General features: G+C 37.5%; 1 long non-coding RNA gene across 1 annotated transcript; it reads right to left on the bottom strand.

The window, feature by feature from the left end:
* Nucleotides 1–3,145: 3,145 nt before the first annotated feature.
* LOC146439102 (uncharacterized) lies at nt 3,146–21,237 on the bottom strand. Its single transcript, XR_014851224.1, has 3 exons — nt 21,104–21,237; nt 3,658–3,827; nt 3,146–3,305 (listed from the first exon to the last, which is right to left on the bottom strand). It is a non-coding gene; the product is annotated as an uncharacterized LOC146439102 (long non-coding RNA).
* Nucleotides 21,238–22,171: the final 934 nt, after the last annotated feature.

Here is a 22,171-nt window from a genome sequence, read left to right as displayed (position 1 = left end):
CAGTTCCATTTAAAAATTTTACCCAGGCAGCAATAAATAATTTTTTTACTCATTTTTCTTATCTGGCTGATACTTCTACATTGCTTCATAAAGGAATTTTCAAATTCAGGTATCTTTCCTCACAACAGATTTTAGGCATCAGTAGTTACTTTTTAACTTTCTCTTCAGCATATAAATATTTATATGCCGTATTTTTTAAATTAAAGAAGAAAAATCTCAAAAATATGCTGCTTAGTCATTGGGGATGAATAGCATGACTCACAAAGACTTAGATGATAACAAGTTAATACAAATCATGCACTGTACCAAATGTTCCCTTAGACAGGATCTAATAATCCCCAAAATTTTGCTTTCTGTGAGGAATGAAATAGCCCATTGTGTCTCTTTAGAAGGTTGTTTTAGTCATGGTGGTTTGGTTAGTTACTAGGATTATACACACAGTGTACATTGATGAACAAAGCCACCTTTTCATCCATTTTCCAAGTAATTTTTGATGTGAGTCACAGCGCAGGCTCCTTACAGCTCAGTGATGATGTACAGAGATTCCCACACAGCTATCATTATGCCAGGAAAAAGTTTGGTTTCACTCATCATACATTTTGAATACACAGTTTTCTGCATTATCAAGCCTTTCAAAACACTTAATTCCAGGGCTAGTATTATAAAACCATTCTTTTGGCAAGCACAGCTCATTAACACTTCTCCCTGGTGGTTTAATTTTGGATAAACAACAGGTCCAATTCCTTTGCTACTCAGGTGATACTTTAATAGGAACATGGGGTGCCCTTCAGTGTCTGAGGAGAGAGAAGTGTGAAAGGAAAACCCTTGTGCCGCTTGCAAGGTCCTCATGCCCAAAGGGAAAAGCCAAGGGGGAAAAGCATTTGGTTGGATGTGAAAAATAAGGGTCTGATTGAGGGAGGGTTGGGTTGGTTGGGTTTTGGGGGAACAGGAGTCACATAACACTTCAAAATCTGACCTAGCTTCTCACAGCTTAAAAGATAAAATAGATTAATTACATAGCCAGATATGAGCTGCTACAAGCTTTTCATCTAAAGCCTGAAAAGACGAATATAATGAATTTTGTAATTTTGTTCATCACTTTAAAACAGCTGCAAGTGGTGAATTATCACAAAGCAATTCTTACAGTCTCCCTCTGCCATCACTATTTCTTGTTCCCATCTTCAGCACTATGTTATTTAAAAAAAATAAAAATAACAAACCAGAGCAAACAAATTACCCTAAATGTGTAATTTAGGTACTCAACTGCCAGAGACTCCTATTACACATCACTACTTCAATACCTTCAACTCTTAAAATTCTCATTTTAAGAATCTATACAGAAAGGTCCATATTTATTCCTCTGCCACAGTTTTTATATTCCATCTGCTCTCCCCGTCCCTGTTGGTTGCAGAGCCTTTGCTTTTGCCACATCTTCCACCTATGTTGTATTTTTCCTGATGTTCACAGCTACAGTTCAAGTCCCATAGTTTATCATATCCCTTCATAATTCAAGTCAGCAATATCACCAGTGCATAAAACCTAATTTCAGTGGTTATCTACAATGAATACCAAGTGAAATGAAAAAGTCACATCCACAACTCATTCCCAGAAGCCTCCATTCAGTCTTTCATGCCTGTGTCTAACCATGTCACTCGGTGAGGAAAACCAACACTTCTTAGCTCCAAACAAATAAGGAAGTCATTCAGCTAGGGATGAAACATTGTTCTAACCTTCCTTAGTTAGCAAAAAAGAGTGAAACAGACTGAAAAGACTGATGTCAAAACTACTTGCCTCATAGAATAACATAGAAAGATTAGAAGGCAAAATAGTTTTCTAAGATCAGCAATTTAAAAAAGGGGATTGTGATGAAAATCTTCCTATCCTGCATGTGGCTGAGAAGGAAAATCAATAGCAGACAAATGGCTCTGGTATCATTGGAAAAGGGGGACACTTCAAAATTGCTGCCCAGCTGCAATCTCTGCACTATTCTTTTCTCCTTTTATATAAAGCCCAAGGAGGAGGAGGCAAAAATCTGAAATTCCAAAAATTGCAAACAAAAAACCATATAGAGATGGAGGACTCTTGAAACAGATGCACAAAAGACATTAAGAATGAAATGAGAATAGGAGACTATTGATTGACACAAAACACAGTATTTATGCTCATAAATAGCAATCAGTTACTGAATGGTAAACTGGTAGTCATAGATATGATTTTAAATTGTTTTGCCCTTCAATTATTTCAAAAGGAGTTGAGAGGAAGAATTTCCCCGGAAATTTCAGTGCTGAAAATACTGCTTAATCTCAGGGCATTTGTGGGGGAAGATACATGTGGAGATTCAAGACACAAAGCTTCAAGCCAACATGAACAGCAACTGAATTCGATGACTATCAAGCAGAGAAATCCACCGATGACCTGATTCCCTAACTTTGCTATCAGCCATAAATCTATCAATTGCAGGAAGGAAACAAAGGTTTTCTTGACCAACAAAAACTTCTCAGGATTGTTTTCATGCTATGCTCTTATATGTGCTGTCCACAAAATTTGGATTTGTTACCCAGCATGCACCAAGCCAACAATTACACACTCAAGAGAGACATAGATTATTTATTTACAGAGTTGCTCAAGCCTGGGTTCTCAGTGGTATTCTACAGATCAAGCATGCCAGCTATCAAAACTTTTTTACTATTTATGCATTTTAGCAAACAAAGGATTTAAGAGCTCATTGGTTACAAGTGACACAGTTCTCTAATTGTCCTAGGTGACCTAAAAAAAAATATGTATTCAACACGTATTATTTTTTATAGCTCAACGTTTTATAAAAAAATTTATTTTAACATAGCAAAGTCTTTGAAGGAGGGGGAGAAGGAAGAGATTAAATATGATAGGAATTTTTCCTGAAAGTCTGCCCTGCTGAACTGGGCAGTTTTGCTACTAAACCCATCCAGGGTAGGATTTTACATGTATATTATGTGAAATAATCTTATTCAAATTTCACCTGCAGCTATTTACAGGTATAACCCAGAGCCCAGCTGAAAAAAACTGTTTCTGGTTTGCGTGGATATTGGCTGGGAACCTGACTAGCATCTCATTTTAGCCTTTTTTTTTTTTTTTTTTCCAACTAAAAGAAACAAACACACACACACACAAAAAAAAAAAAAATATATATATATATATAACAGCAGAGGCCCATGGAAGTAGTACAGCAAAAATTCCACCAGTGTTTCCCATAATGTCTGTAGAGTACCCACCAGGAACCACATCATCCCATCTTCAGAAATGGAACATTATACATGTGTCTATGCCTGAATCCTTTATTTTTAAAGATTAAATGTGCATTCTGCATGGTAAAGAGCAATTCAAAATGGAAACAGGAGGGAAAAGTAAGGTTGCCCCTTAGACTCGCAGCACTGTCCTTGGAAAACCAAGGTCAGAGCACTTCCAAAGAGATATAAATCAGTATTATCCTAAAAAAACAGTACCATGTTATACTTCAAAAGCACTAAATGAAAATATAAACCTCACTGCAAGTGTTTATACTAAACTAAATTATAATTAACTGCTTAAGCCATGTGGTTTTTATCCCATTGACCATTACCCAGTAAAGTTTTTATGCAAGTTGGCAGAGGTAAATAGCTGTAACTAAACACTGCTCACCTGATCCAGGAACAGCCTGATTTGATCAGGCAGATTCAAGAATCACAGGAACATCAAAGAGCACACCTAGACTGATCCTGTGTTTATGAACTTCAGCTTTCCCAAATACTTGAATATGACCCATCATTTTCATTCCCTTCATGTCAACCAGTCTTCCCTGATAACTCTATCTTCAAAATGAAAGAAAATTATCAGACCTATTGGTTTTGAATTGCAAACAAGTCTAAGAAAAAATTATTCACAACTTCTGCTTAGAGGGGAAAAAAACATGAGCAGCGAATGAAATCCATATAATAAATTATTCCACAAAAGCCATGTAACCCTCTGAATTCTGCTCATATATTTTCTGGGTTTTATTTTACATGAACACTGACCAGGAAATCTATTTCTGCAGAAATATTTTCACCCTGCCTGCAATTTTCATGCCACCAGCTTTGCTGCTGACTTTGAAATGGGAAGTACAGCGAGACTGACATCTGTGTTGTGCAAATGACAGTGTTTGGGGCAGTCCACAAAAGAATTGCTTATCAGAATCTCTGAAGCTATGAAAATATGGTAATTTGTTCCTGGAACTATGCATACTGAAAATACCAACAGTGCTGGTGCCACCTCAGAGGGAAACAGAGATTTTGAAGTTAGATCATGAGAAAAAACCCTCCTCTCCTAACAGTACAAGCAAACCCATGAATTTTTGAAATAATATATTGTGAGAGGCAATATTGCTTTGTTGTCATTTATAAAAGGTAAAAAACCCTCAGTAAAACAGGAAAAGAAAAACAAAAAAGAAGGGGAAAAAAAAAGTTCTCTCTAAGTTTCTCAGAGCTGAGCCTGCAATGTTTTATACCTGAGGAGTAGGAATGAGGCTGGCCATTTTTTTAAATTTTTTTTTTTTAATAATATCAGAGTGTTTGAAACTGGAACAGGACTTCTGCCAGCTTTGCTGCCCATGGATTGATTCATTTCTCATTGACACAAATGGCCTGAGTGAGCTAAGGGTGGTTTTCATTTCCTACTGACAAGCAGGTTTTGAGCCCAAAATTTTATTGAGTCTTATCTTGTTTTGGAACAATTCTCAACGTGAATCTGAGAGAACATATTATGCATCCTAAAACTAAGACCAAAAATGAAATAACATTGTAAAAGAATCTGCCTATTTCTGAATGTTAAAGCACCTGGAACAGAGAGTTGGGATGATTATTTATGCCTCACATCTGAAGGGAGAAGAGGCCAGAGGAGATACAACCGAAGGATATACATTTAGGCTGAAAGGATGCTGCTTAAATGTAGCACACAGCAATTCCCTGGCTGGGCAGGAAAACAGTGAGAGAAAGGAAAGATAAAGTGAAAAATTGGCAATAAATAACATTCTCAATTCCCCAGTGCCAGTGAGGAGAACTGCAAAGAGGATTCCCAGGCACACCAATTTGCACACCAATCCCAGTTTGCACACTCGCAGGGAGGTTCTAACTCATCAGTATTGCTGCTTACTGAATTCCTTCTCAACACAAAGCCATGCATGGAGCTACATGTTGCTCCTACTTTTGGAAAGCAAATCCACCAAGAGATAAACAGGACTCTGGGATAAACTGTCTCCAGTGAATTTTGCAGCATATTAAAAATCCTGTGCTGGAAAAGCAGTCCACCAGTGAGCAGAACACATACACCACCCAAGCCATGGCACTTCCAAGGGAAATACAGGGAAGGGGACAACCCAAATAAAGCACTTAGGACAGCATAGGTATAATGTTTGCAATATATAGATCATAACAGGTGTCCTTCCTCCAGAAACTGGGAAACAAGGAGGTAAAAAAGACTCCAGTAATGGAAGGTTAGCAAGCAGCTAAGAATTACTGGGTGGGCACTGCAGCTCTTGCATCAGTGGGTTCAAAGCAAGCCTGTTCTGGCCTTGCATCTCTCATGGGACTTTATTTAGATAACAATATTTTTGTTTTAAGCACCATTGAATGCTATGTATACTCTGGGTACTGAACATTTATAATTAATTATGTTTATACACTACTGCATTTAAAGAGATGTGGCACAAAGATCAGAGAACTGAAATAATTTGATTCACACAATTTAGCCTGGATTTTGTGTTTCAGATCTCAAGTACTCAAAATGGTACCAGTGTTTTACAGCCAACTCAGAAAGTGTGCTTGAGTAAAATATATTTTACTACATTCTCCACATTGACAGGTGCAGTAAAATTATACTATAACTGACAAAGCATCCATAAATGAGATTAGAATTAAGCTTTTTTATATCAGAGCAAAAGACAATAAAAGCCAGTTAATAAATAGCTAATTATCACATTTAGCCCAGTGAGTAATTCAGGTGATTTATCTTTTAGTCTTGATATTGTCCATCCATACACCACTATAGATTTTCAGATATTTTGTCATTAAATTTACTAACCAAACAATTTTTTTACTGGGCATCTCATCAAAGGTAATCCAAGTTTTTAATGCAATGACTCATAATTTTTTATAATCTAATTACAGCAGCCTGAAATTGAATACAAATTTAAAAATTCGCTATGTGATTAAGAGTCTATAGCCACATTTTCAAATTTAATGACTAATTTAGTGACTAATAAATACACTATAATAAGCACACTAATCACAGTTAGAAGGCTGTAGATAATTCTGGTCACTTTTTAAATTTTCTTGGAAACAAAAAAAAAAGGAAATCTAGAATATTTTCATCTTTCTTTCTTTTAAACAAGAATCAATTTTATTGCTGATAATGGAAAGTTACTTTTAAAACTCTTCAAAGGAAATTATTTTTGTGGAATTTACACACCCACAGTATATGATGCACCAGCATCATTCCCTATTTTTATTTTTGTGTCCTGGTTTCGTTTTCAGTCAGAATGCACACTTTTTGTTCAATAAACTGCATAAAAAACTAATCTTCATCCTTTCTCTTAAACCAGAATATAAAAAACTGCAAGTCTTGAGAAGTTCTTCTTATATGCATTACCTCACAGAAAAAAAAACTCCAAAATAAAGCCTAAATTAATTTTATAGAATAAGGTGTGAAAATTTACCCAGTGTGTAGGAGACTCTTATAATCCATCATTTTTCCATAATTCTGATTTTGATTTATATTCTCATCAGATGAATTGTAAAAATCAACACGAGTTTTCACTCAAACACAAGCTCAATGTATGACTGTGCACTTCCAAGAAAACATAAGGAGTTTTTAAAAAATAACTCAGCCAAAATCTGCCAATTTACCTCAGCCAAATATCACACACAAGAACTAGAATATCATACACACACTACTCATTTTCACTGAGGTTGCACAGAAACATCTTTAGAGGTATTTGACACCATGATGCTCTTCAAGTAAATGTCATTTAAATATTTACAACATGATTGCTTAGATAAAGTTTCCATCATTTCTGTAAGCAATGTCAGGGGGAATCAAACCTGGAAAAACATGGAAACTACTGAAGCACTATGTGACGATGCTTGCAGAAAAACCTAACTTCATGTGCAGCATGAATAATTTCTAGCCCTACTCAGAGCTTGAAATAGAAAGAAGTTATCCAGGAATTTTAATCAAAACCAATTTTGGAGGATGCAGGCCACTCCATAAACCAATTAATAAACAGCCTGAGTGGACAATATATACCTACCTCGGGGGATGCTGCAGGAAAGCATGTAAAGAAACAGAACATGAAAATCAACAATTTCAACCAGTCAGCTTTAGAGGGGCTGATTCTGATTTGATTTATACCAGTTGAAATCAGAATCTCATTATTCCTCCATAACAATCCATCTCCCTGGCTGGGTGTTTCTGCAGACCCAAGCTGCTGGGCAGCTGCTGCAATCCTGCCAAGAAACGTTCACTGAGCTCTGCTGGCTCACTGCAGCATTTGATTTATTCCAGCTGGCCATGAGAGGAGACAGAGTGTGTCTGGGAGGGGTGGGATTGGGCTGGGTGGCTGTCAGGTGGGGAATGCCTTGACTTTGTGGTTACCTCATTATTAATGAAAACTCTGGCAATATTCTCTACCTCCTCAGAGCTTTTCCTTGGATGCAAAGGCCATGGAGCTGAATTCCAGCCTAAAAGCAGGACTGCATGGAGATTTGGACAAGCAAATGAACACTGCACACACCTTCCTAACCAAGGCACTGCTTACATTCACACATTAATTATTGTTTCTATTTCCCTCTAATCTGTATATGTGTCTTAAACCATCCACCCAAAGTGTGCTCTTACAATTAAGAGTAATCTGCAATTACTTCCAGCCAGGGTGTAGTCTTGCCTGCCAATTAATTATGGAGTTTATGGGAAGTGTTTACAAATTAGGCAATTGAAAGGCTAAATACAGCAGAGCAGTCATCCTGATGAGGCAGGAAATAAAAATGCCCTGAGGTATTTCATGACTCTGTTCTTGTGTCCACAACCAAAGAATGAAGAGAGCACACTAAACTCAGCTGGCAATTTTCCAGGGTGCCAAAATTATGTTTCCTGCATTTAGCTTGCAGGATTTATAGTGCATTCCAAAATATGAGACTCTTAATGGCAACAATAGATCAGTCCTTCTTTTACAAGTGCTTTTTAAAAGCCTTTTTCCTAACAGCACCTTGACTTCATAATGGCTGTAATTAATGCTGACAGGAGCTGTGCTCCCTAATTCTTCATGTTTTGTAGAAAGATTTACCAGTTTAAAAGTTAGAGGGGAAAAAGGGAAACTGTAGGAAAATACCTGCATCATTAAGTTCAGTCATCTGAAAATATACTTCATAATTGTTCTGACAAGCTTCTCATGTTCCTTTTTGAGACTGCCTCGAAAAGTCTGACTGGGGTTACTGGGACTGATCTTCTAATTTCTAAACTTAAATATATTCACGCTACTCTATGCTTTTGTGCCAATACTTTATCCTGACTTTTATTTCAGAAAAGACGTAGTTATATTGTGAGATTCAGTGCCACAAGGGGTTGGAATTATAAGGGAATAAATGAGAAAATGTGGAAATGAAAATATATTACCTCAAAACCCAACCAGGAAATTCATCAAGGGCTATTAAAATGCATATATAACTTCCTGCACTACAGGCTGAGAATGTAGAGTAGAAAAAACACAACTTTGCCCCTATATTGGTGCCATAAGCATCCAATTCTGGCTACTAGCAAAGAAAAGACACTGGGACAGAGACACCTCCTAGGCAGTCCAAAAACAATATTTTCCATGTAAATCTAAACCAAGCAGAAGCTCTGACACTAGTCACAGATTCTTTTCCACTTAATTGTTTTCACTTTATCTAAATTGCCAGAAGAAACTGCTTCATTCTAAATATTGAAATATGCTGAATGTCTCCAGTGCAGTCCCTCCTAGATTCTGTGATGGAGTGGCACTTTACTTCAGAAAAAAATTCAGGATACAAGTGATTAAACACTTTTTTGGGTATTTTTCAAGGAATTCTTGAAAAGCTCTCTAGATATTAAATAAAGCAGCCAAAACCAGGTCCCTGATGTTCATAAATGAGGCCATAAATAACAACCTCTTCATTAGCCTTGTCCACACGAAAAAAGTTTTCCTTTGGATAAATTTTTTCAGGAACTGTACAGAAGACTGAATGGGACTCGACAGCACTTAGTGGCACAAGGCAAGTGGATGATTAGGCTATGGCAAGATTAAGGGCTAAAGGCTGTTTTTCCCTCTCAATGAATGTTTTACTGCCTTTAAATAATGGGATATTCGTTGTTAGGTTTCCATAGAAAACCAAATACTAATCATAGCACCATGGTTTGGGTTGGAAGGGAACTTGTAGAGCCTCCAATTCCAACCTGCCCTGCAGGGGCTCAATATTAATCTTTGTATCAAAGGTACATTGTCAATATAATAAAAATTACTTATTTACTTATATATTACTGCTGGTCTCATTTAGATTTTTTTAAAAAGAAAAAGGTCTTTGTTTGCATTAAGCAACCATTTCTGGACTTTAATCCCTGTGTAGTATTTTTGCCTTGCAAAGGTTTTTGTAGTGTTTATTCCGTTGAAAGCTGAGCTCATTGGTTCAATTCAGAGGGAGGCATAGCTACTCCTAAATCATTACAAATATCCTCACATCAGCAAAGTGCTGCACGGAATAACATGTCTGAAGACTCTAGAGCAAAGAAGACAGTGAAGAAACATAATTAAAATTCCTCACTTTAGTTGATTATTCTTGAAAACTGTTCTACTTCAATGTTATGAATTAAGTATTCTTATATAAATTGGTTTTCGGAAGTTAAGCAGTTTATTGTTATAAAGTTTAAAAGAAAATTGAAGATGTAAAAAATCTGGACAATTTAATAAAATTTCACTTCTAAAAAAACACAAGGAGAATTAAGTGAAAATTTACCAGAAAGGAGCAGATTTTACTCTATGAAGCAACAGTAGAGGAAGTGAAATTACAGCTTGAGAGGAGCTTTGCTCAGAGCCATGATTTTAAGCACTCAACACCTACAGTTAGGGTCAGATTCAAAATGAGTTACCTGATGTGTGAAAGCCTAATGCATCCCACTGGATGTTTTCCTAGCTAAAACCTAGCTTTCAAATGGAACAAAAGAAATATATGCTTCTGGTTTGGGATGCTGAGCAGCCATTTGTCAGAGACTTTTCAAAACAATTTTTTTTTTGAAATATCATTATATGGAGATAAATGAAGTCTCATTATCCTGAAAAAATAGGACTTTGATCTAGAAAATATCTCCCAGTTGTTTGTTTTAACATTGAAACATCTGTAGGTTTCATTTCAATGCTATTTTATATTTGAAACTGTTTTTGTACTGTCCTATCATTGATAGCATAAAAGCAGTTAAAACAAAATTAAACAAAAACTATTATAAATGCTCCACTGTCATTAAAAACAGACAAAAGGAAGGCCTCATTTCCTTTCTAGGTATTAAGAAAAAGATATGTCTTCAATCAGATTCAGAAAAAAATTGCATTCTAGTTCACAGGTCCCATCCTCCACACAGCTCAGCACAGAGAATTTTTGCTGGGATTTCTGCCTATAACAAGAGAATATCACCAAAAATACATGTGTTCATCTGAAGCTGAGAGTCAACAAATATTTTACTGCTGGAAAGAGTTGCCCTTGGATCCAGAAAGTGTTACTGTAATTAAGTGACAAATATACCACTATTCAAGGGCCAATTCTTGCCTAGTTTTGCAGAACCTATCCCAGCAATTATGGGGATGTGTCATCAGCTGCAAGTTACTTTAATAACTTGTTTGTTAAATATGACTCCTACATACAAAATTGCTTTAGTTCCTTAATTTGCAAAATACTTTAGCACATAAGCATCAAAGCTCTTTTAAGAGCTACAGGAGTGTCATCCACTACAGAAGATAACAGCAAATTAAATTGGGAGTGGGAAAGCAGAGGGAAAAAATTATAATGGGTGTACAGAACATCAGTGTTGAGTCAGAAAGGTAGATTTAGACTAATGAAGGGTTTCTTTCAACTAAGTGCACTAAGCAGGATTAACTCACTGTTGGATTTTGATTTGGGACCTGGGTTTGTTTATGGAATTGCAGTTTGGGTTGTTCTCAGGTCAGGGAAACCCCCTGTCTGTCATTGAGAGACCATATGTTCCCCCTGCTCAAACCCATCAGACATCAGCAGGTCAGCACAATTTTGAAGCAGCAGGTCTCAAAATATCATAGTGAAGGGAAATATCTCCCACCAGAGAGACTCAGCACAGAAAATCCCCCCTCCCTGAGGTTTTGGGGAGCACAATAGCAGGAAGGTACAGTGGGGTCCTGGAGAGTGAGATCAGACACAGTACAGAGCATGCTGCATTTCAGCAGTGGATATTATCACCTCTGGAAGGAATAAAAGAGCTGCATAACCCACAATCTCTATATTTCTGAGAGCTTCAAATCACTGACAGGCAGAACAAGGTGAACTGCTTGAATAAAAGACACCATTCCCCCAGAAAAGCACAAAGACAAAACTCCAAACTGGCAACAGAGCAAAGAAGAAAGAATTGATGCTCCCACACTATTCTCAACCTCTGAGAATTTTTTTCCCTACATATTAACTTTTTATGTAAATAGATTTATTCTCATTCTCTCTTATGTAAGAAATCTTCTCCTCAGGGAATTATCAAAGGTGAGGATGATCAGTGCTGGAATTTAATAAATTTGGATCCTGATTACTTTTAGTAGCTCCTATATTTAATTATTTTTTAAAATTCTTCTTAGTAGGGAGAACTGGATTAAAATCAGCTTGCAGAGCAATAACTTGGGAGGAAAGTGACCATCTCCAGTGAGAGAACATGATATACAGTGGCAAGAAATCACAGGCAGTAGCTATGATGGAGGAATTAGATTTCAAAAGGGAATTTCACATTGCCCAAGATGTAACAGGACATAATGCTGCACTGATTCACACAGATGTGCACAAAAATACAATAGCCTTAGAGATGGAAAAGATTTCAGCTAAGTTAGAGGAGGCAATGTCAATGCATTTATTTTTAAATGTTTGTTAGTTAACTATTTTCCATATGTATCCTACCTTAAATGTCAGACCACATCTACTAATAACCTTAATTTGTTACACAGAGTGATGATTTCTCTAAGCCTTAAAATGGGCTAAATCAGAAATGGAGGAAGGCACTGCAGGGAAATCCTGGACAATTATTTTCCTTCAACCAACTTCAACCCTCCCTTAAGCAGTCATGTTGCCTGAGAATCTACTGAAGGTGAGAGACTTTCATTGCAGAAACTGAACATCATGCAAATTTTAATAGACAATGGACTAGAATGGAAATAATTTTGTAGCCTCAGCTATAGGTTTGTGTTCAGAGATTAAAGAGAAAGGAGTTTAAATAGTCATTGCACTCTCCACAGAACAGGTTTGCCAAACCAAGAAAGGTAGACCTCCATGTTTAGAAGAAAAACCTGCTTGTATCCTTCTGAATCTTAACCATCAACAGTAAAATAAGTCTGCCTCTGCCCATGGGAACAGAGGAAAGAAAAAAACTGTGATGCAGCAGAGTAAACTCCATGAGCTCCCTTTTGGTCTTCGAGTTTTCTTGAAGAGTGTTATTTCCAAAGAAAAAGACACACTGCCAGTACTGAAAAACATACTGTACTCAATTACGGCTTTGTGGTGCAATCAGACAGGTTTAAAACATCAACAGGGACAGTAATTTTCCTTACAAGAGCCCACAGAAATGTGCATTTTGCAGGAAAAAGAAAAGAGACAGAAAAACTGCCACATTTGACACTGAAGACAGAGAGTCCTTGCCTAATGGGCTGTAGAAAAAGTCTAAAAGCATTCATCTCTCTGAGCTCCCTGAGTGACCTCTGCAAGGCACCTGTGGCTACCAAGACATGTTGCTGCCAAATGGGCAAGGGACAAGTGTGTGAAGGACAGTTAAAACTTGCACACTTGGTCAGCTTTTCAAAATGTTTTGAGGCAAGACATCAGATTGCCTCATAACTCATCTGAGCAGACTAACACAGCTCCCCTCAGTACTGTCAAGGCAATAACCCACATTCTGCCCACCAGCTTACACATATTAAACATGGTAGCAAACAGAGCTCTGAGAGGCATTATTTTCTCTTTGCATTCAGATGCTGTGTGCAAAACAGAGGTGTAAAGCTATAGTTACTGCCAAGGCACTCCCAAACTTTCTGAGGGTTGTAGTTCCTGCAACTCTGAGCAGCATCACCCTCCAGCCTCTTACACCACAGCAGCATTGAGCCACTACAGAGTCACATTCAGACAGGGGACACGAGTCACATAAGTCACCAGCAACTTCATCACTCTGACAACCTCAGGATAGACACTTCATCAGAAATTTCCCCTTTATTGCTGGACGCTGCTTTGAAAATAGTGCTGCCTCTCCAAAACAGGAGAGATGACCCATTTTGTCAATTTGACAGATTGTTTCGTTTCACCCAAATTCCAGCAGTCCTTTGCTTTCCAGGTTGGTGCTCCACAGTGTGGAACACACAAAAAACTAACTACAAATTCAGCTTAGTAGAGTAGCAATGAATGTTAAAATGCTGACCTCAGAAGTTTCTTCTTGAAAAACCTGGCAGTACTTTGCAACTAGAGTGGTACCAAAACCAAAGCAAAAAAAGCCCCAAAAAACCAAAATAGCCACACAACAACAGCAACACCAAACAATGCAGGATGGATAATATTCCTACAAATGTCATTGCTTTTCATTCAGTGCAGATACACAGAATGCTCAAGTTTTATGTAGGAATATTTTAGGGCAGGCATGTGCCTATCCAGTAAGAGATAGGGCCAAAAGCACAGGAAGAAGATAAGGTTGGCCACTGGCCCTTGGGTGTGCTGAACACACCAACCTCTCGGGAAGTGAGAGACAGCATCAATGGAAAGCCTGCAAATAAACAGCTTTATTTTTCTTTCTCTGGAGTGGAGAAAGTTGCAATTAAGTTGGTGAAACAGCCTGATGGAACAGGGTGTGAAATCTAAAGGGGAAGGGAGAGTGAGGTGGAAGCTTTTTCTCTGCTTACAAAATCCAGCTTTGGTAAACTCTGGGAAGGAGCAGTGAAACTGTGACATTTTCCCACCCTGCAATTCTGAAGACTTATGAAGAACCCAGCAAAACATGACTAAAGATATTACATCTACATCCATCTCCCCACACCAAGCAGCAAGAAAGGTCATTAGTGACCTTTATATTGCAGTTCAGAATGCACAGGGAAATCTTGAAATTGCTGTTGAACCCTCACACACAGAGCCCTTTGGAAAGCAGGTCCATGTCTCTGCTAAGGCCAACTCTGCCAGGAATCTCTTCTCCCAGGGCTGGAGGAACTCCCAGTAGTTCTCCAATAAATACAAAACACACAGTGAAACAGAAGAGATGGTTTGTGGTTTAGATCTCATGTGATTTTCCCATGTTTGCTGCACTCAGCAATACAGGGCAGCCTTAAAATTGCAAATCAGAGCTATCTGCCAACTCTGCTTGGCTTCACCACAGAAAGAAAACCCTGATCTACATCCCTCCGTGGGCTCTCTGCCTGAGGACACAAGAACAACTGCTCTGCATTGGAACTTTGACTGAAAAAATGTTAAGAGATGTAATTTAGCAGCTGCAGACTACTGTGGTGATGTTGCATGAAAAGCAACTCATTCTTCTTTCTTCACTGTATTTCTAAGCAGGTCCTTGCTGGTCTAACCTTTGTGAGGAGATAGATTGTGAATATATCCCTGGCATTCATAGATGCAAACTCTGCCACATACTTCAAGACCTAGGATTAGTTTTAGCATCAGGATTAAATATTTACCTTCCATAGCCTAAGAAAAGGGAAACCTTTCAAAATTCCCATCAATCAGATCACTGGGCTTTTTCTTCATTCTAAGCCTGAGTTTGTCCCAGAAGAATTTAAGAGTTATGAAGTATCATAACACCTGTTGCAATATATGTTTGTACCTGGAAAAACTGAGGTCAGTTCCAGTTCAATCTACTCTGATTCTGATTTTAAAATAATGACAGCTCCAAACACATCAATGCCAAAGTCACACACCTCCTAAGAGTTAGTTATTTACCACTTAAGTGCCCAAGTCTTAGAGTGGAAAATGCATGTTTCTATCATGTACTGAAAATGTACTAAATACAATGAGATTTAAGTGTCATAAAATTTGGGCGTTTTATTTTTAAATTATTTTAATTTCTGAGAAATACCATTTATCTAGAACAGGAAAAGCAACAAAAATGGGGACCAAGAATATCAGAGCAAACATAGGTCAAATCTTCACATAACCCTGAGACAGAGAGGTTAGGTTTCCTTTTCAAAGGAAACCTAATAGCAAAATCAGCAGGCAGGGAGAAGCTACACAAACCTGGAATGCCTGAATCTGTGCCAGCACAGCCTGCTGAGCAGGACCTGGCAGATTACACTGCATGCACCAGAGGACTCTTGCCTGTTTGGTGTTTGTTCATTCTTCCCCTCACTCTTGCCCTCAACGTGGAAAACATTCAGCCCTTGATTTTCAAGCTCCAGCCTCTTTTTTGATTGCTTCTTCTTTGTTTAAATTACAAGCTCTCAGCAGCAAGCACCTTGTTTCATATTATGCTACAAAAACACCCACCACTGTGCTGATGTTCTAACAAAGACAGACAAGACAATGGGCTTTCAAAAGGCTGATTAAGAAAAGCTATTATTCATCTCCAGGGTCTCATACAATTCCCTTCAGGAAGATAAATAGTACTACAAATATAGGCCTTTGTGAATAAGGCACTGAGATGATAAGAACTTAATTTCCATAGGAGGAAAGATATACATTTGAGTTATAGCTGCTTTTATTCTTGTGTCTGGGTTTCTAGCCAGAATTTAGCTGAAGCATCACAAAGAAAAAAAAAAAAAGAAAAAAGTAATATTAAAATATATGGTATCTATACCTTAACTGAAGAGACTTCTTGTAGCAACTACCATGTGATAAGAGAGTCTATAGGTAATGAAGAAGTCCAGTGAGTTTGCTGAGTGATGTGAAACTGTCTGGCTTAACTAACCTCGAATCTTAACGTGAATCTCCCAAGCATCTTCAATAAGTCAGCTAAAACAAAGGCTACCACTGGAAAGAAACTAGACAAAACACACAGTTCATGAGTTTCTAAAGGCTCTTGGAGTCTTGTTTCCCCTTAAAGATTTTCAGATATTACTGGAAGTTAAACACATGCATTCAGAGGAGAAAAGGACTTTGGGTTTACAATCTGCAAAAGTAATGAATGTTCAAAAAGACAAATAGATGAACACTATTTGTGCCGAAGGGAGAAATGGAAAGTGCAAGTTTATGCTGTTGAAGTATTCTTCCTTCTGGTTTTAAGAATACGTCCCATCTGGATTTTTGCACTTTCCACAACAGTGTCAGACAAATGTGTGCTGCAAATAGATGCTCCATTTTAAGTGACTCCATATTTTACCTTGTTTGGGGCATTAATATTCCACTGGGGAGTTAAATTAACATTCCACTTCTCACGGTAAGAAGACTTTGTACAAACCTTTTTTTTGTTTTTCTCTTCCTGCAGGTTAAAAATGAAGCCATATAAGAGAATTCTCATGGACATCACATATACCTGTGCAAAGAAGATGCCAACCTTCACATCTTGCATAGTGTTTGCCCTGAGTTCTTCCCAAAAATGCTGGAACAAATCAGTCCAGCACACAGAAAAATAATTCAGACTGAACAGTCCTAGCACCTTTTCCATTCTAACCTGGAAAGCTGGGCAATGGACTCAATTCCCAACTGCACCAAAGGGATTATTCTGAAAAACTCTTGTTAAAGAACAAGAGCAAACATTGGATGTAAAGGAATTAATGAGGGAAGTCGGGCTGAATTCCTGAATTCTGATGCAAGAAAAGCAGTGATTCCTATCTCTTCTCTGAGATTCAAAAGATTATCATAGGAAAGCTTAGTTATTATGACACAGCTCCCTAGTGGTGAATTTCTTTACTTTAAAAATACAAAAAATGCCACCACAGCCTAATGTGCCTGACTTTGCCAGCACCTTCAGAAACAGAAATCACAGGTAACAGTCAAGGTTGTTTCCATATTAAGACTTATTAAAAAAAAAAAAATTAGAATTCCTTTGGGGTAAGTTCTTGCCTAAGCAATTAAAACTTAATTAGCAATTCCTCCTGCATTTTAAAAGATTTATCTAAAGAGTTACAAATGGCTATCAGCTACTTGGGTATTCAATGAGAATGTCAAAATAAACCTCTGCACATTTCAATTCCTCTTACTTAGCACCAGTTAAAGAAGACAGAGCCTGCCCTGGACCTGATAAATTTTGAGGTGTTTTGATAATTTTCATTATACTCTCATGAGCAGCAAAGTTCCTCAGCTTTCAAATATTTCCAAATCACTTGAGCTGTAACATTTCTTTTGAGGTAGCTAAACTCTACTTAGCTATCTGCTGTCTACTGCAGGGCCCTGCAGGCATTTTGTGGTAAAAGGGTTTTGTTGCTCAGCTGCTCAATAATTAGAAGGTAAAAGCCAAATGGAAATTAACTTCAGGTCAATCATTCTGTAGCAATCATTCAGGTCAATCATACTTTTATCATTCTGTAGCAATATCTAGAAAGTTGTCAGATGCTGATTAACCAGGGCTGTTCAGAACTGTTTTGATGAGGCAGTCAGAACTAAATAAATAGATTATTTTGAGAAGAGAAGTGAAAAGGCAGGGAGGAAAAGGAATAAAAGCAGATAACACAACAGCTTTGGACATATATCACAGAATAAGCTGAGTTGGAAGGGAAACACAAGGATCATCAAGTCCAACTCCTGGCCCTGCACAGGACCATCATCTGGAGTCACACCATGTACCCAAGAGCATTGTCCAAACACTTCCTGAACTCTGTCAGACTTGGTGCTGTGCCCTGGGAGCTGTTCCAGTGCCCAACCACCCTCTGGGTGAAGAACCTTTTCCTGATAGTCAATCTAAATTATTAGTGTAATTGCCAGCATTTTATTTAGATGGTAACAATTAAATAATTCAGTCTGTCAACAGCAATAAGATAAAACCAGAAAGTATTTAACATTTTATAACAGGACCATACATGGGCACACTATGAGCTTGAGTTTGTTAATAGCCTGTTTTTTCTGTCTGTGAAGACAGACATACAATTCATCTCTGATGAACCTGCAAAATCTCCCTAATCAGTAAAAGCCAACTGGATAATAAAGCTATTTAGACAGCTGCACAGAACCAACTCATATTATCAGCAATCATTATTATTGTTTCTGAAAGCAAAGAAATCGGAATATTACTTTCAAAACCCACATACAGCCACAAAGAAATGACAGTTATTTTAATGATTCTTTTAAATCAAAGCAAAATAAATGTAAATGGGTAGGCAGTTATCACTATGGAAGGAGTTGAGCAGAGTATCAGAGATAGTGATTTTATCTAAGTGTGAGGTAAAGGATCACTTTTACAACATTCTTGTCCCAGAATGCTACAAGAATACCTTTCATATTTCTTTCATATGCTGTTGGAGAAAGTTCTGAAGTCTCAGAAAAGCTAAGAGATAGAAATGCCAAATATCTTTCTGGTAACTGAACACAAGTAATAAAACTGATGAAGTAGAGTTATGAAGGAAAAGCAAATCGATATATAAATTCAGGCAACTTTAAAAATATTTAACACAAACAGCAGAAAATGTTGGGTTTCAGCTGCCCTCTTTCTATTCCAGAGATCCAACAGGCACAGTTTTTTTCCCCAACAGGGAGATTAGATCTGACCACCTTCAATCAGTTCTTCCTTGTGTTTTTACCTTTAAATATTAGTTCTTCAAACTTCTGCCTTGCTTCTCTTATCTGATGAAGCATCCTCCAACTAATTAGAATTGTTTGGATTGGAGTGTGCTTCCAAAGGATCTATTTTGGATTTAATAAAATATTCTAACTTATCTCCTGAGCACATTACTGGGGCTCCCACTTTCCTCCATTTCTTTTCCTTTTACATTCTGTGGTGTGCACACTGTCCCCTCTGTGATGATAATAAGGTGCTCTTTGTGTGTTTCTACACTGAGTCCAAGGATTTCATTTCCTAAATTTTTCTCACAGGCAGTTCCTAATTTCTTTCAAATAAAGTTTCCTTTCTGCAGGCTAATATTGCTTTTCCACCCCTTGGTGTGATACCTCTGAATGCCTTTAGGATTGCTGACCTCACCCCATGTCCACTCTACTCCTCACAGGGGTTTAGAACTACAGAGAGACATTCCTGGCATTTTTATCCCTGTCACTGTGGTTAACTGACTTAGCATTTCTGCAAATAATTCTGCAAATAATTCTGCAAATAAAAAAGGTGTGAAATCGTTCATTTTGTGTCTGTGGAGACCCAGAGAGAGGCAAGGCCAACAGCCCTGGTAAAGTCCTACAAGCTCTGAAACCTCTGGTGCAGTGACCATCCTGCTCAGCTGATGGAAACAGAGAGCTGGGCTGCTGAGGCTGCAGCTGCAATTAAAATCACCAAAAAAATGCTTATCTTTCACTTGAAAAACTGTGAGAAAACACTTGATTCTATTTCTAAATTCAATTCTCCGTGACTGTTGTAGCTGCAAAAGGAGAGGACATTTCTATGAGGAAGAGGCCAAGAGCACTGCTCAATGAGGGGGAAAGTGATCTGTAATGGAACCTCTGTGAAAACATCGTGAAACAGTGGGAAGGAATCTGGTTTATGACAGCTAAATAATACCCAAGCCTACTCATTTTGGTGAGTGTCAGAGCTGCCTTGCCATCTGACAGTCATCTGCCTTCCTCTCCAATTCCATTGCACTAGGGAAGGGGCTGGAGAAAAGTTTGAAAGCACACAATAACCAATAAAATAAATAAAAGAAAGCAAACTAGATTTATGAAATCAAGCATCTTATGAAAGATATTTAAGGCAGTTACTTATAGTGTTTGCATTTTTAAAAGGTCAAATTAAATTGACCATTAATTTACACCAGAGTTCCTCACAATTGTCTCAGGAATTTAATCTAAACAGGCTGGTATAAAGCATTAATTTGCTCAAACTCCCTCAGTCACTCTCTCACTGGACACAAATCAAGTGCAATGAAGGAAGAGTTCATTTCTGGATTATTTGTGTATCTGGCAGGAGGACTATTTGCAGTTAGGACTATTACTATTACTTTTTAGTTATGATCAAAAATGAATAGGCTGGAAACAAACTGTGCTTCCTTATTGTTTCTTTGGGTCAACTTACAGAAAGCAAAAGAAAACAGTTATTTCCACTTGCCAGAAGTGTGTTCATAAATTTTTTTAATGGCTCAACTGAAATGCCTCCAAACTTCACTGCTGCCCACATGAAATGAGAAATTTTTGATTCACTTATACATCCATGAGCCCGATATATTATTTTTATTGGAGAAAGATGAGGTAAGAGAGAAGAGCCTGCTGCACTCAGGAGAGCAGATGAAACAGTCTCTTGATTAAAAAAAAAAAAGCCCTAGGTACATCCAGGATTTTAATTTACCTCTGTTGCTATTTTAATTTTAGCTAGCAGAGTAAAAATTTATTTGAATTTGTTACTACAGGACAAGTCTGGAATTCCTTCTTGGTACTTTGTCAGAGATATATGGACACATTTTTTGACTCCTCAGCTGTTCCCAGAAGACAGGAAATCACAAAAGCTACTGGATAATATAATTCTAGAAATATTCTAAGAGTGAAGCAGCAGGCCAAAGAGAACAAACATCCTGCCTATTTTTTTCCCTGAGGATACAGCAGTCAGGGTCTCTTACTTCTACAAAGCCACTAATTTTCATGAAACTTGTAGAAATTTAACTATCTTTCAGATCATCAAACTTTGCCTGGAGTGCTTAAAACTTGACATTACTCCCTCAATATTTTGTTGAGTGGGAGGAACTGCCCTGGCAGGCAGAAAACTTAATTTTTCCTTCGGAAAATATGCTAAAATAGTGCCTGGAATGTGTTTGTCCTAACAAACTTACCCTTGGCCAACTGGTGATGTGGGTTTCTGAGATGGGAACAGCATCTGTCACTAGAGTGAAGTCCTTGAGTGCAGCATATTCCACTCTTGCAGCTCTCTTCACATGGTTTGTCTTACTCTTTAAAGATCTCAGAATAATCTATGCAAGCGGAGAAGGAAAGAATATTTTTAGGACAGTCACACCTGAAATCAGGGTTTGGAAGAAAAAGCAAATAGGAACATGGCAGAAATAGCCAACTCTGCATTAATCAGCAGGAAATCTGGCTGTCAGGCTTTGACAATTGATTTAATTTAGATTTAAATTTAGCCTGATAAGGATATTTTTAGTTGCTGCAATTAGTGCATGTGTTATAACCCAGAGAATTAAAGTTATGTTTAAATGCAGATCCTGGAATCAATCAGAACAAACACAAAAGAGTTGTTCCCATGGGTGCTACACCTGTTTATAGGACTCAACCTGTATTCCTGAGTGAATCCATGAGCCTCATGGATGATAAACCCTGGCACTGATTAATTAATTTTTTTTTCTGGTACACCCTTCCCACATAAAATAAAATGTGGGAACGCTTATTCATACTGATTTAACATTGCAAAAATAAGCAATTCTCAACATTAATTCAACAGTTCCACCTAATCTTAAATGAGATAAATACTAAATGCAAACTTTCTCTGTCTTTTGTAACAGGACAAAACTGAATATACCCAAATTTATGCCTTGATTTTGCAAGTGTGAATTTTTCTGTATGCAAGAGGAAATGCAGATGTTCATGATGCAAATTTGTAAATGTGTGCACAGGTTCTACCATATCACTAAAGGCTCACATATGAAAATGAATATACTGGAATACAGTCAGGCTTAATTTCCTTAAACAAAAGAAAATAGAAATTTAAAACTTTCTAATAACTTATCTTCACTCAAACTTCAGTGATTTAACACTGGGTTCTGAGTGACCTGGATTTAATTCTGTGTCAACAACCACCATGGATAAAACTGGTCCACACCTACTTATTTGAGAGTTTTCTTTTTCAATTAAAAATTTATCCTGATCAAATAATGCACATTGTCAAG

The sequence above is a fragment of the Lichenostomus cassidix genome, chromosome 3 (genome assembly GCF_008360975.1).
Source record: "Lichenostomus cassidix isolate B80296 chromosome 3, HeHo_3.0, whole genome shotgun sequence".
In the NCBI taxonomy this organism is placed as follows: Eukaryota; Metazoa; Chordata; class Aves; order Passeriformes; family Meliphagidae; genus Lichenostomus; species Lichenostomus cassidix.
This window is presented reverse-complemented; position numbering and strand designations above follow the sequence as displayed.